This window comes from Pecten maximus, chromosome 15 (assembly GCF_902652985.1).
Source record: "Pecten maximus chromosome 15, xPecMax1.1, whole genome shotgun sequence".
NCBI classification, from domain to species: Eukaryota; Metazoa; Mollusca; class Bivalvia; order Pectinida; family Pectinidae; genus Pecten; species Pecten maximus.
This window is the reverse complement of record NC_047029.1, coordinates 16,545,185-16,559,493: the sequence shown is the minus strand read 5'-3', so window position 1 is coordinate 16,559,493 and position 14,309 is coordinate 16,545,185. Positions and strand designations below refer to the sequence as shown.

The 14,309-nt window shown below is 35.9% G+C and overlaps 1 protein-coding gene across 1 annotated transcript in view; it reads right to left on the bottom strand.

Annotated features, from left to right (window-relative positions):
* Positions 1 to 2,545, bottom strand: part of LOC117344307 (zinc finger CCCH domain-containing protein 10-like) — a 234,247-nt gene extending 231,702 nt beyond the window's left edge. The window contains exon 1 of the mRNA XM_033907011.1: positions 2,483 to 2,545. The gene's annotated coding sequence lies outside the window, so the exon portion shown is untranslated. The remainder of the gene's footprint in view (positions 1 to 2,482) is intronic.
* Positions 2,546 to 14,309: the final 11,764 nt, after the last annotated feature.

Genomic DNA, 14,309 nt, shown 5'->3' with positions numbered 1-14,309 from the left:
GACAGGAGATTATGTAAGACTCCCCTCATTCCTCCTCCCACCACCTCCAACAATGAGGAGGTTTCAGGTAAGACATGAGATGATGTAAGACTTCCCTCATTTCTCCTCCCACCACCTCCAACAATGAGGAGGTTCCAGTGAAGACAGGAGATGATGTAAGACTCCCCTCATTTCTCCTCCCACCACCTCCAAAAATGAGGAGGTTTGAAGGAAGACAGGAGATGATGTAAGACTTCCCTCATTCCTCCTCACACCACCTCCAACAATGAGGAGGTTCCAGTGAAGACAGGAGATGATGTAAGACTCCCCTCATTCCTCCTCCCACCACCTCCAACAATGAGGAGGTTCCTGGGAAGACAGGATATGATGTAAGACTCCCCCCATTCCTCCTTCCACCACCTCAAACAATGAGGAGGTTCCAGTGAAGACAGGAGATGATGTAAGACTCTCCTCATTCCTCCACACACCACCTCCAACAATGAGGAGGTTTCAGGTAAGACAGGATATGATGTAAAATTCCCCTTATTTCTCCCCCTACCACCTCCAACAATGAGGAGGTTCCAGTGAAGACAGGAGATGATGTAAGACTTCCCTCATTTCTCCCCCTACCACCTCCAACAATGAGGAGGTTCTGTGGAAGACAGGAAATGTAAGACTCCCCTCATTCCTCCATACACCACCTCCAAAAATGAGGAGGTTTCAGGTAAGACAGGACATGATGTAAGACTCCCCTCATTCCTCCTCCTACCACCTCAAACAATGAGGAGGTTCCTGGGAAGACAGGATATGATGTAAGACTCTCCTCATTCCTCCACACACCACCTCCAACAATGAGGAGGTTCCAGTGAAGACAGGAGATGATGTAAGACTCCCCTCATTTCTCCTCCCACCACCTCCAACAATGAGGAGGTTCCAGTGAAGACAGGAGATGTAAGACTCCCCTCATTTCTCCTCCCACCACCTCCAATAATGAGGAGGTTCCAGGGAAGATTGAAGATGACTATTAATAGACCTCTCGTACCAATAAGTTACCACCTCTGAGAATTATTAGCCAGGCAGATACATCTATCTTCATTGACCAGCCTAATTACTGTTGAAAATTATATCTATGACATCCATGGTATTATGTCATAAGAATTACCCCTATACACAATATTTAAGGAGATGATGTATGTACTGTTTCTTGTTATTTCTACTCAATAAACAAAACCAGATGTCTCTTCTACTTGAAGACTCTTTCCTCCCACATTGTATAGGTGTTAGTATATGGGAGAAGGGGACACAGGAAGCTATAAGATCTCCTAACACAATATTATGTCTAGCTAATATCTCAATAGGGTCATGATGTAATTATTCATTTCTAATTCTCAACACAACTAAAGTTTAAGTTGAAAATTACTTTTGAATAATAATCAGAAAACTTTAATCAAATGGTTCTCTGCATTTCAGTTACTCAGAATAAGTTGAATGTTTTAACAAATTTAACACTTTGACCTTGAGCACAGTTCAAGGTCATTTTTTCACAAACTTTACAGGGCTCTAGCTATGTCAGGAACCTACCAGCCACATCATAATATAAAGGCTTCTTAGTTTGTGAAAAGAAGTCATTCAAATATTTTAACAATTTGACCCCTGTGATCTTGCATTTCGGTCAAGGTCATTTCTTACTCAGCAGGATACTATGTCTGGATAATACCAGCTTAAGATCATAATATCATGATTAGACGCCTTTTGAGAGGAATTCATTTAATTGTTTAAACAACTTTGACCTCTAGCTGTGACCTTGATTGTAGTTCAACGAAATGTCCTTTTCATAAAACTTTGCGGGCTCCATCTCAACGGTTGACAGAATGACGACATACACCAAATACAGGCCCTTCAGGCCAGGTGAGCTAAAACTTTTTATAACATCACCCCCATCGTCCCCTTTCTCCTATTCCCAACCTTTTAAATCTTCCTATACTGATTCAATTTTAAGGTAACTACCGGTAGCAGATGCCTGGAGGTTGGTCTTTCTCACAGGACACTTTTCTGATCATGGGTGTCACTGCAACTTTGATAAAATGATGATTTATGACTGTGTGACACTTAAAATATCGGTACGTCCTCATAAATTTGTTGCCAAATATTAAATGAAATGAGTAAAAACTTGTTAATTGAATATCTACATGGAAATATAGCAAAATCATTTGGTAGAATGATAGGACTTTGCTTGCACAAGTTGTATATATTTTTTTTTTTTTTTTCACAATAAAATTTATTCAAATCAGCTATTTTGTTGTTTGTGTAAACATCCCATATAAATCAGATCAGATTTCTAAGCATTAAACTATTTTAACATAATAATAAGCTTTTAACACATAACATTCTTTATCATTTTACTAATTTTTTAATACTTGTTTTTTGTTGAATACCGATAGCGAAGCTGTTACCATTAATAATGATCTATAAATATATTTATATGTTTTAAATCACTGTTTACCTCGGCTGGTAGTGGAATGGAGACATGGCTGATGAGTTCGCGTCCACAGTATTCTGTTTCAGAGCCAGAGGTAGCATCCTTGTAGGTCCTACCGAATTGTAATGGAGTTGTTTCGCACGTATCTAGATATTAATAAAACATGACTTAATTAGTGGAAATAATTAGTTTTTGTAATTAGCAAAAAGTCTTAATTATATCAAGTATTTTGGAAAATATTCCTACATTTTCCAACAGTGATTTTTAAAGTATAGTCACTTGAAAGTTTTTCAGTGAGTGTATATATGCTTAACCATTTAAAAAAACCTCCCCTCTCAATATCCAACTAATTTCTGAAGACAGAGTAATCCACAATGCAGACTGCACAAACAGCTAGTCCTGTTATACGTTTGCACATTGATGTGTTATTTTTGACGGTTCTCTCAAATGTGCTGTTCAAATCACTGTCAAGTTGTGATTTACAGGATAATAATTGTATTGATTCATGAAAAAACCAGAAGTCTACTCCTCAACAAAACAGGATATAGCATATGGCCTTGGTATTGTTGTAAACACAGGAAACAGAAATCGGTACGTATGTAAGTAAAGACATCAGACATCGGTACATATGGCCTTGGTATTGTTGTAAACACAGGGACAGAAATCGGTACGTATGTAAGTAAAGACATCAGACATCGGTACATATGTAAGTAGTAAAGACATCAGACATCGGTACGTATGTAAGTAAAGACATCAGACATCGGTACGTATGTAAGTAAAGACATCAGACATCGGTACATATGTAAGTAAAGACATCAGACATCGGTACGTATGTAAGTAAAGACATCAGACATCGATACGTATGTAAGTAAAGACATCAGACATCGGTACGTATGTAAGTAAAGACATCAGACATCGGAGTACCCGTCAATACACCACGTTACAATGTAGTCATATTCAAGGGATTACGGGATTTAGTGTATATTGCATCGAACAATTAACACATAACATAACATCTGGAATTACCTACATATATCTATAGGTGACATATCCATGAGCTTCAAATTTTGATACAATTCTGTAAATCTGCTTCCTGGAGATGGACTGCATACCTGGGTGACGTTTTCGTAACATTTCATTCACTAAAGTAGGGGATTTTCCGGTCGCATAGTAGAGTTCAATAATTTCAGCCTGAATCTTCATGTTGCTGGAAAGTCACTGAATTGTGACATCATCGATGACGTCATCATTTCTATTATGACGTCATCACACGTACTGATGATGTAATCAGTACATGTGTTCCCAATTAAGTTAAATTAGGATACTCCTGCTTTCCAAAGCATTTTGAATTTTCAAAAAAAGTTTAGTATTGCAAAAGTTATTACCTGTCAAAGTCGGGACATGTTTTTTGGGACACCCTGTACATGTATATGCTCATGCAATGAAATACAATCTGGTATTTGATGACACCTGTTGCTGGCTAATGATGCAGAAAAACCACCCTGCTTTTGTGGGGACAAAAACCCAACAGACATGACCTGATGTAGGAGTTGAACCCCTACTGAAGCAAGCAGAGGCACCCAACTTATAAATATATCTAATGTGTTACATAAGCATTTAAGATACAGAACACAAAATTATCAATTCAGCTTAAATAACAAGAGATCCCAGAGGGATCTTGGCGCCCACCATTGAATGATCTTTATAGGTTCCATGTCAGATTGATCTTTTCCCTACTTTTCCCTTCCTCTAAGTCTTACTTATCTGTGTAAATTCAGAAACAGCCCTCTAGTACTATTCAAACAAGGGGAACCTATATATATAGAATTTAAGATTTAGCTATAATGGCTGTCTGTCGGCCATGTTGTTTTCGTATTGGTCCCAGTATGCAAAACTAGGCACTGAGGGGAACCTACATATGAAATTTGAAAAAGATCCCTTCAGTACTTTCACAGAAATAGCGATAACAAACTTCAATTGTCAAAATCCAAGATGGCTGCCTGTCAGCCATGTTGTTTTCTGATTATTCTCAAAATGCAATATGCATAACTAGGCACTGAGGGGAACCTGCATATGTAATTTCAGAAAGATCCCTTCATTACTTTCTGAGAAATAGCGATAACAAATTTTAATTGTCAAAATCCAAGATGGCTGCCTGTCAGCAGTTTTGTTTTCCGATTGGTCTCAAAATGCAATATGCATAAGTAGGCACCAAGGGGAACCTCCATATGAAATTTGAGAAAGATCCCTTCAGTTCTTTCACAGAAAAGCGATAACAAACTTCAATTGTCAAAATCCAAGATGGCTGCCTGTCGGCCATGTTGTTTTCCGATTGGTCTCAAAATGCAATATGCATAACTAGGCACTGAGGGGAACCTGCATATGAAATTTCAGAAAGATCCCTTCATTACTTTCACAGAAATAGCGATAACAAACTTTAATTGTCAGAATCCAAGATGGCTGCCTGTCGGCCATGTTGTTTTCTAATTGGTCTCAAAATGCAATATGCATAACCAGGAACAAAGAGGAACCTGCATATGAAATTTGAGAAAGATCCCTTCAGTACTTTCACAGAAATAGCGATAACAAACTTCAATTGTCAAAATCCAAGATGGCTGCCTGTCGGCCATTTTGTTTTCCGATTGGTCCCAAAATGCAATATGCATAACTAGGCACCAAAGGGAACCTATAAATGAAATTTGAGAAAGATCCCTTCAGTACTTCCTCAGAAATAGCGATAACAAACACAAATTGTCAAAATCCAAGATGGCTGCCTGTTGGCCATGTTGTTTTCCGATTGGTCCCAAAATGCAATATGCATAACTAGGCACCAAAGGGAACCTACATATGAAATTTGAGAAAGATCCCTTTAGTACTTCCTCAGAAATAGCGATAACAAACTCCAATTGTCAAAATCCAAGATGGCTGCCTGTCGGCCATGTTGTTTTCTGATCGGTCCCAAAATGCAATATGCATAACTAGGCACCAAGGGAAACCTACATATGAAATTTGAGAAAGATCTCTTCAATACTTTTTCAGAAATAGAGGTAACAAACTTCAATTGTCAAAATCCAAGATGTCTGCCTGTCGGCCATGTTGTTTTCCGATCGGTCCAGGGCTCGACAATTACGCTTGTCCGACTTGTCCGTACCAGTACAAATCTCTGTCGGACAAGTACATCAGGATACTCACTTGCCCGCTCGGACAAGTGATTTTTAGCAGAAACTATGTTTTAAGAAATGGCAAAAAAGATTAAAATGTCTTTCTTACAAAATTCAAGAGTTGCTCATTTCATTTTTCAATAAAATGTGACTTCAAAGAGATCGATTGAACTACGATGGCTACATTCTGGATTCACGGAGGTAAGCTATTGGTATGTTATGTAAAAACCCAGATGTGTTCCGAATATGATAATCTGAATCGCTGTTGCGTTTGTATCAAAGAGATCGGGGTAAACCCAGATGTGTTCCGAACATGAAAATCGGAATCGCTGTTGCGTTTGTATTTAAGAGATCGCCCTATATATAAGCGTTTACATGACAAAGATTGATCTGACTGTTTATATTGGAAACACGCTGACAGGTGTAATATGGATTTGACGAAATTTGGGTTCAGCGTTGCATTATAATGAAAAAATCACTGTAATAATAAATAAAGACAACTGACACAGTTTTAAAGAGTTAACTTAATTTATTTCATTATTATAATATGATTATCATAATGGCAAACATTTTTCTGCAAGTTAGTGGGAAAAGTTTGGACAAGTGCATTTGGCTGTCGGACAAGTAGATTTTAGAATCACTTGCCCAAACGGACAAGTGTGAAAAAATAATATTGTAGAGCCCTGCGGTCCCAAAATGCAATATGCACAACTAGGCACCAAGGGGAACCTACATATGAAATTTGAGAAAGATCCCATTAGTACTTTCTCAGAAATAGCGATAACAAGAATGTTACGGACGGAGGGACGGACGGAGGGACGGACGGACGGACCACGGACCACGCACGCAGGGCGATTTGAATAGCCCACCATCTGATGATGGTGGGCTAAAAATAATAACACAAAAACGAGGAACAAATGCTGAATTCAATATATATTTGATGGGTTTTTTTGCTTTAAACAGCCCATATATCTACATCAGAGTCGTTGTAGGGCATTAAATATAGAAACAAATTTTGTTAAAGTTGCTACTGTAGTTTAGTAAGGTTCATTTAAGGTAAATTTAAGATTCAATTCGCTACAATATTTATGTATAACAGAAAAAATGCACTTTATGCATTCAGAAAAAAAAAATCAACATACGATTAATGAAGACAATGCTTTTCACTGCTCCCATATATCATGATGGTTTAAATAAACACCTACACATGATGGACATGTTGTCTGTAAAATCCAATTTTTATACCCCTAGCCTGCAGGCTTCACTCAATCTGTCTATTTTTGATAGCATTTGAGCGATTGGATTTTCAACTGATTATCACATTTGTTTTCATAGGGTGAAGGATTAACATTGTTAGAGAGTAAAAATTTGATGCCCACTAAGTTTACAGAACGGTGGCGCATACACGCCCATTAAAATCTTTGTGACCGGCCCTGTGGGTCCAATCAGAAAACCAATAGCCACCAATAAAGGACAGATATATAGAGGAAGAATGGGCCTCCCCGCATCACTTGTGTGTGGTCCAATGTACTGTATAATCTATATCTCTATCAAGGCATCAATTTATTTCCTTTTACCCACTTTTCATTTTCTTTACAGAAATTTTGATGACCCGCTGATGAGTCTGCAGACAGCAGGCGACTTTAAGTTTTTCTATTTACTTACTTTTAAAATAAGTTGTGACTGAGTAACGAGGTTTACTATCACTTCCATCCTCCTGAACACATTATCTGCCTTTTTTATATCAAAATATCATGTAAATTTTACCTCCATTTGTTTCATATACATCATATATACATTATCTCTCTTTGATTAATATGTAAATATCATGTACACATTATTTTGATTGCTTTATCTCCCTCTATGTAAACGATCTCCTTTTGTTTAAGATACTTATCATGTACACATCATCTTCCTTTGTTTGAGATATTTAGGTCTCACACAACTAATTACTTCTCTTGTGAAATTTATATCAAATTAAAGTTTGAAGATTTCCCTACCTGAAAAATGATGTTATCATGATATCTGCCTTTGTTTTAGATATTTACCATGTACAAATTATCTCCCTTTGTTTTAGATATTAACCATGTACCCATTATCTCCCTTTCATTTAGATATTTACCATGAACACATTATCTCCCCTTTGATTTAGATATTTACCATGTATGCATTATCTCCCTTTGTTTTAGATATTTACCATGAACACATTATCTCCCCTTTGTTTTAGATAATTACCATGTACACATTATCTCCCTTTGTTTTAGATATTTACCATGTACAAATTATCTCCCTTTGTTTTAGATTTTTACCATGTACACATTATAATTTCCCTTTGTTTTAGATATTTACCATGAACACATTATGATTATATATATATAATCTCCCTTTGTTTTAGATATTTACCATGTACACATTATAATCTCCCATTGATTTAGATATTTACCATGAACACATTACCTCCCTTTGTTTTAGATATTTACCATGAACACATTATCTCCCTTTGATTTAGATATTTACCATGAACACATTATAATCTCCCTTTGTTTTAGATATTTACCATGAACACATTATCTCCCTTTGATTTAGATATTTACCATGAACACATTATAATCTCCCTTTGTTTTAGATATTTACCATGAACACATTATCTCCCTTTGTTTTAGATATTTACCATGAACACATTATAATCTCCCTTTGTTTTAGATATTTACCATGAACACATTATCTCCCTTTGTTTTAGATATTTACCATGAACACATTATAATCTCCCTTTGTTTTAGATATTTACCATGAACACATTATCTCCCTTTGATTTAGATATTTACCATGAACACATTATAATCTCCCTTTGTTTTAGATATTTACCATGAACACATTATAATCTCCCTTTGTTTAAGATATTTACCATGAACACATTACCTCCCTTTGTTTTAGATTTTTACCATGAACACATTATCTCCCTTTGTTTTAGATATTTACCATGAACACATTATCTCCCTTTGATTTAGATATTTACCATGAACACATTATCTCCCTTTGTTTTAGATATTTACCATGAACACATTATCTCCCTTTGTTTTAGATATTTACCATGAACACATTATCTCCCTTTGTTTTAGATATTTACCATGAACACATTATCTCCCTTTGTTTTATATGCATCTCTATGATATTTTCTCCTTTGTTAATTTGATTCAAAATCACGGTGGTATCTCATCCGTCAATTAATTTGTGAAGGGTTTGAAATTTGTGTTTCATAAAATCACATTTGTATAATTTCTTTGTATCTTTTTAAAGTAACATATTAGTAAAATACCTTAGCCTAAAGACAGTCATTCACCTATTGATTATACAAAACCTCTGTAATCTTCTTTCACCTCTATCCTTCAGAAACCACTTGCTTCTTTAAGATTCTTGTCCTTCCTACCAGATTTAAACAACTTTAAGGAGTCCTATTTGGAGCTAATGCTTTCATTTTAGATGATGGCTTCAGTGCGTCATTTTATCCAAAACCCTGACAACATGGCCATCTTTACAAGCAAATCACTGCTAATTTTCGTTCTGCTTCTATAACCTGTGTCCATTTCCCTGTCTGTCTCCATTTATTCCCAAAGTTCCATCACATAATTTCAGTATAACGTCCATTTAACTAGAGCTTGATTAGTCCATACTTCCGTTGTTCCGATTGATGATGTATATTGTACCTTTGATTAAGCTTCTACTTCCTCCATCACGACTGACAACATATATTATTCTTTGCATCCATAAATAAAAACTAAAAAGCATTCGGAATTGACAGAATTTTACGCCATTCTATGCAGAGGATACGATATTCTGAGTGAAATCATAGCTGCTGCCCTCTGAATGTATCATTAGACCCATTAAGCCATATTCAGGGGCAATAATTAGAGAACTTTTCTTCGCTCTGCGACCCAAAATCGTCACGACTCCCTGTCCCACTAAAAGCTTGTCATTAGATTCAATACTGTAGCCGATTATCTCATTCAGTCTCCACATAAATGCCGCTAATTATGGAGCAAGACCCCCCTTAATTAAGCGTTCCATTTCCAGGCACTAATACAATTACGGGCCAGTGAGTCGCCCGGAACTCGCTACACCAAACGGCCACCGGTAGCTGTGCAGACATCTCTATGAATGATGGAGGGGTACAAAGTACGTATCGTCATGCGATGTTCTAATTAGGTAGATTGTCCCAGACCAAAGAGTCCTTTAAAGGGAGACAATAGATGACTATAAAGCTACCCATTACACCCAGACTGTATATCAATAACAGTAAGAAACTCTTACTGCTAATAGCATTATTTACCGTAGAGTATTATTGTGCCATCTGTCTATATTACGACAGCTTTTTCTCTATACAGCCCATCCCTTTTTAAGTATGGTCTTAAGACTTCATTGTTGCATAATTAGGGATCATTCTTGAAGTCAGGTATTCATATCTCAAACTAATCATAAAGATATGTAAAACATTTCAAACAGATGAATTGTTACTTTTTTTCTATCCTCTAATAATTGAAGACATCAGATTTCATAGAATGTCCTTTCGCAAATTACGACAAGAGATTGGAGAGGGATATTAGCGCCCACAATTGAATGATATTCATTGGTTGACTAAGCAAGACAGATCTTTTCTCTGCTTTTTCCTTCCTTCCTCTTTTCCTATTAATAATCTGATATCAAGGAAAACCTATATATGAAATCTAAGTAAGGTCTAAGAGGAACCTTCAGAGAAATAGTAATACGGGGTAATGAACTTCAACTGTAAGAATCTATGATGACTGCCTGTCAGCCATTTTGTTTACCTGATCAGACTCAAATTTAAATGGGCACAATTGGAGACCAAGGGGAATCTATATCTGAAGTTTTAAATTATCCCTGCAAAAAATAGTAATAACTGACTTAAACTTTCAAAAATGAAGATGACGTCAACTGCCTGTTTGCCATTTTGTATTCTAGATCTGACTCAAAATTGAATAGACACAATTAGGGACCAAGGCAACATACATGTGAAGTTTCAGAAATATTCCTCCAGTTCTTCTCAATAGGTAGCAAAAATAATCTTTTAAGACATCCACTTATAAAGACATCGGTTAACATTTATATTAATGTCTTATAAGACATCCACTTATACAGACATCAGTAAACATTTATATCAATGTCTTATAAGACATCCACTTATAAAGACATTGGTAAACATTTATATCAATGTCTTATATTATAAGACATCCACTTATAAAGACATCGGTAAACACTTATATCAATGTCTAATAAGACATCTACTTATAAAGACATCGGTAAACATTTATATCAATGTCTTATAAGACATCCACTTATAAACACATCGGTAAACATTTATATCAATGTCTTATAAGACATTCAAGTGTAAACAACCTATACTTTTTCATAAATAATACATTTTTCCAATATATGAACACCCTCCAGCGTGGGTACAGTACCAACTGACACTGGTTTAATGAGAATCCTGTTATCTTTAAAGACATGTAAAACTTGGTCCTGGTTTTAAATAATTCATATCCTTTTTCTGACTTTGAAGTCCAATTCCTCAAGTCCATAATAAATAGTCGTCACAAGATTATCAGTGTGGAAGAAATGATTATTCTTTTTCAGTTCACAAACAACTGAAGGGATCCCTGCCAAAATAAAAGATTTATTGAATTTTTTATGATTTTGCTGGACATAGATCCAGTACTGAAGAATATGCTGGAGTACCCTTTAAGCTTTAGCTGCACATATACAATTTCTACCTTAAAGTTAGTGCTTCAAAGTTGAAATTTTCAATGACGTAGATTTGACACAAATTTCAACTTTCAGCATTAAATAAGTTCCAAAGTGGTATTATATTACACTATGTAGAGAGATCTAATTTAAACTCTCTCTTTACACTTCTTTGAGAGATCTAATTAATCAGTGTTCCAGCTAGGATTTGAAAAGGGCAGGGCGCTGCCTAAAAAAAAGGCATTTTTGTGCGCGACATTTTTTCCAGGCCTATCTATCTTCTACCTTATTTTACAGGATGACCTGATTCATAGAGACAAATAGAAATCTGTTGATTTTTTTTTATTATTTCGTTTGTGTGTAAAAGTGTCTTCTTTCTTCTCTTTATTCTTCAAATATTGTTTTTAATTTTGATGGTAAAAGTTACAGTATGACCTAGAGTAATTCAAAAATAAAATGATATTAGCATTATTTCAATTTAAGGGTGTATTGAGAGAATCCATATACGATAATTACGTCCAATCAAAAAGTTACTATCAGATTATAGTCAACAGAGCGATATTTTCAACCAGAAGTTGGTCTGTCCAGAGACCTATATACTAACTAATTAATATAGGTCTCTGGTCTGTCCGTTGTGATTGTAAGACGACTAATTGTAAGTGAAGATATTATGGAGCAAAGGAGAAAATGTGGTCAAGCATATACGAGAAAAAATGATTAAGTAAAAGAAATTCTATTATTTGATATCTGAATAAACTTCGTCCAAATAACTTCGTCCACATAACTACGATGTATCTTGTAAGCGGCGGTAAATTTCTACTTTCACTTTAGACTCTTTAGAAATAACGGTAAACTAAAATCAGGAAATTATAGCAAGTTAACATTTTCTTGAATTAATTATAAGAAATGGTAAACGAATTAGGGCCGGTCATGATTCGCATGTTTCTGATCAAACATTTGTTCCGTTGCTCTCGTAAACAAACGGTCCCAGCGTGTTGTAGAAATGTAATCACTTGGCTATCACATGACCCGCAGTTAATGCAGAGTCGGCATTTCAGATACGAAAATAACACAATATAAACTAAACTTTTGCAACCATTATTCACATGAGCAGATATTTTTATATGTCCTTTATTTATTTATGAAAAATAAACATTTTGTATAGAAATCCGTCAATCCAACAAAGAATTTGCGACATCTGCATTTACAACGAACCATTTCCGGCGTCCCGCCAAACTTCATCAAATAAAATCAACCGAAAGCTAATTTTGATCACTGGAAAATCACTGAAAAGTGATCTCATGATCATTTACCTAAAAGTTGCTTGGTTTACACCAGAAGGATTTCATGTTGTCATGTGAAGAAAATTTCAAAGATATATAGATCGATCGCCAATGCACACGTGCTCATGGGATAACTTTACGACAAACGTGCGGTTCATTTCGGTCTTGTCAAAAGTTGTTTACATAAGTAAAACAACATTTCCATCCATTATCATTACTTTGTCCATCTTCAAAAAGCCTTCGTGATCATGATTTAATTGGATTACCAGCCGATCCTATCGACTCGTCACGGTTAAATGAATCTATTAAAACACCAGATCCCCAGCTGACCGATCTCTGCCTCGGGCAGCGTCCATCAGTACCGTGGATAAGGGTCTACAGGTAAGGGGACTAGTGTTACAGGTGGCCAATTAGTGACTGACTGTATATTGCATGGCTTCAGCAAATCGGATCTAGAGTATACGAGGCAAAATGAGCATCAATGACACTTAGAAAAAGGGCAGTACTACAGGAAAAGGGGCGGGGCGAATTTCTAACTTTGAATTAGGGGCAGGGCGCCGCGCCCTGCTAACCCGACCTAGCTGGAACACTGTAATTTGAATTCTTTCATATCATTACACTTACATACAGAAATCTAATTTTTTCATTAGATTGAGAGCTTGTTCCGTAACAATACAAACCTGATAAAATAATCCCTTATATACACTACTTTATCAGACATCTTTAATGTCACGCACAAGTTTTCCTTGGAAATTACACCAAAGTTGTCAATCCATCCTTGTATTTCTTTTCTTTTTTTCTTTTATATTGACATTAATTCTCAAAATTTCAGTGACATCATGATTGTAATTTCCCGACAACTCTTTGTGGCATCATTGAGTTCCTGATTCTTGTGATGTCATGATGACATTGCAATTTAAGTGGGAGCCATGCTGGCTCAGGTTAAAATTCCTAGTAAGGGTGCTAATTTAATTCAAAAGAGCTTGAGAAGATAATGTAAAATGCCTTCAACATCGTATAACAGATGTTCTACATGGATATTTTATTTTATTGCACTTCAATGACTTAAGCATTCATTTTCATTTTCAAAACACTTCAATGCGATGCATTAGGTTTTCTTTATCCTCCATTAGAACTAGACTGTTACCTTAAGGCCTCTATTTCAGATGACAGTTTAATTAAGCTCAAAGACTTCCATTCACATCCGTCTTTGTGTTTTTTATAATGATTGAAACAAAACAAATTTTTAATAAAAGTTTTTATCATTAGTTAGAATTTTTTTTTTAAATACTGATCTGGAAAATTATCACCTCACAAATGATCATTTCCTATTCGTTCAGACTGACACTGGTAAAAGTAATTTCCCTGGCTATTGTACCCTAGTTCTCCGGGCTTTCCTTTTTTATCCACCTGCCACGGATGAAGGATTAAGGCTTTAACACACAGGAAGTTGGTTCAATATGGTAATGTTTTCAGGGATGAGGGCGGAAAGCAGGTTAACACTCGACACTGGCGGTAATTATCTCCCTTTGGAAGCACAATCATATTACACTGTCCGCTACCCCCATTGTGACATGGTGTGGTGTAATTGGGACAACATCCCCTGCCGTAGAAATCTATTTGGATTAATATGATTATACAATTGGTTAA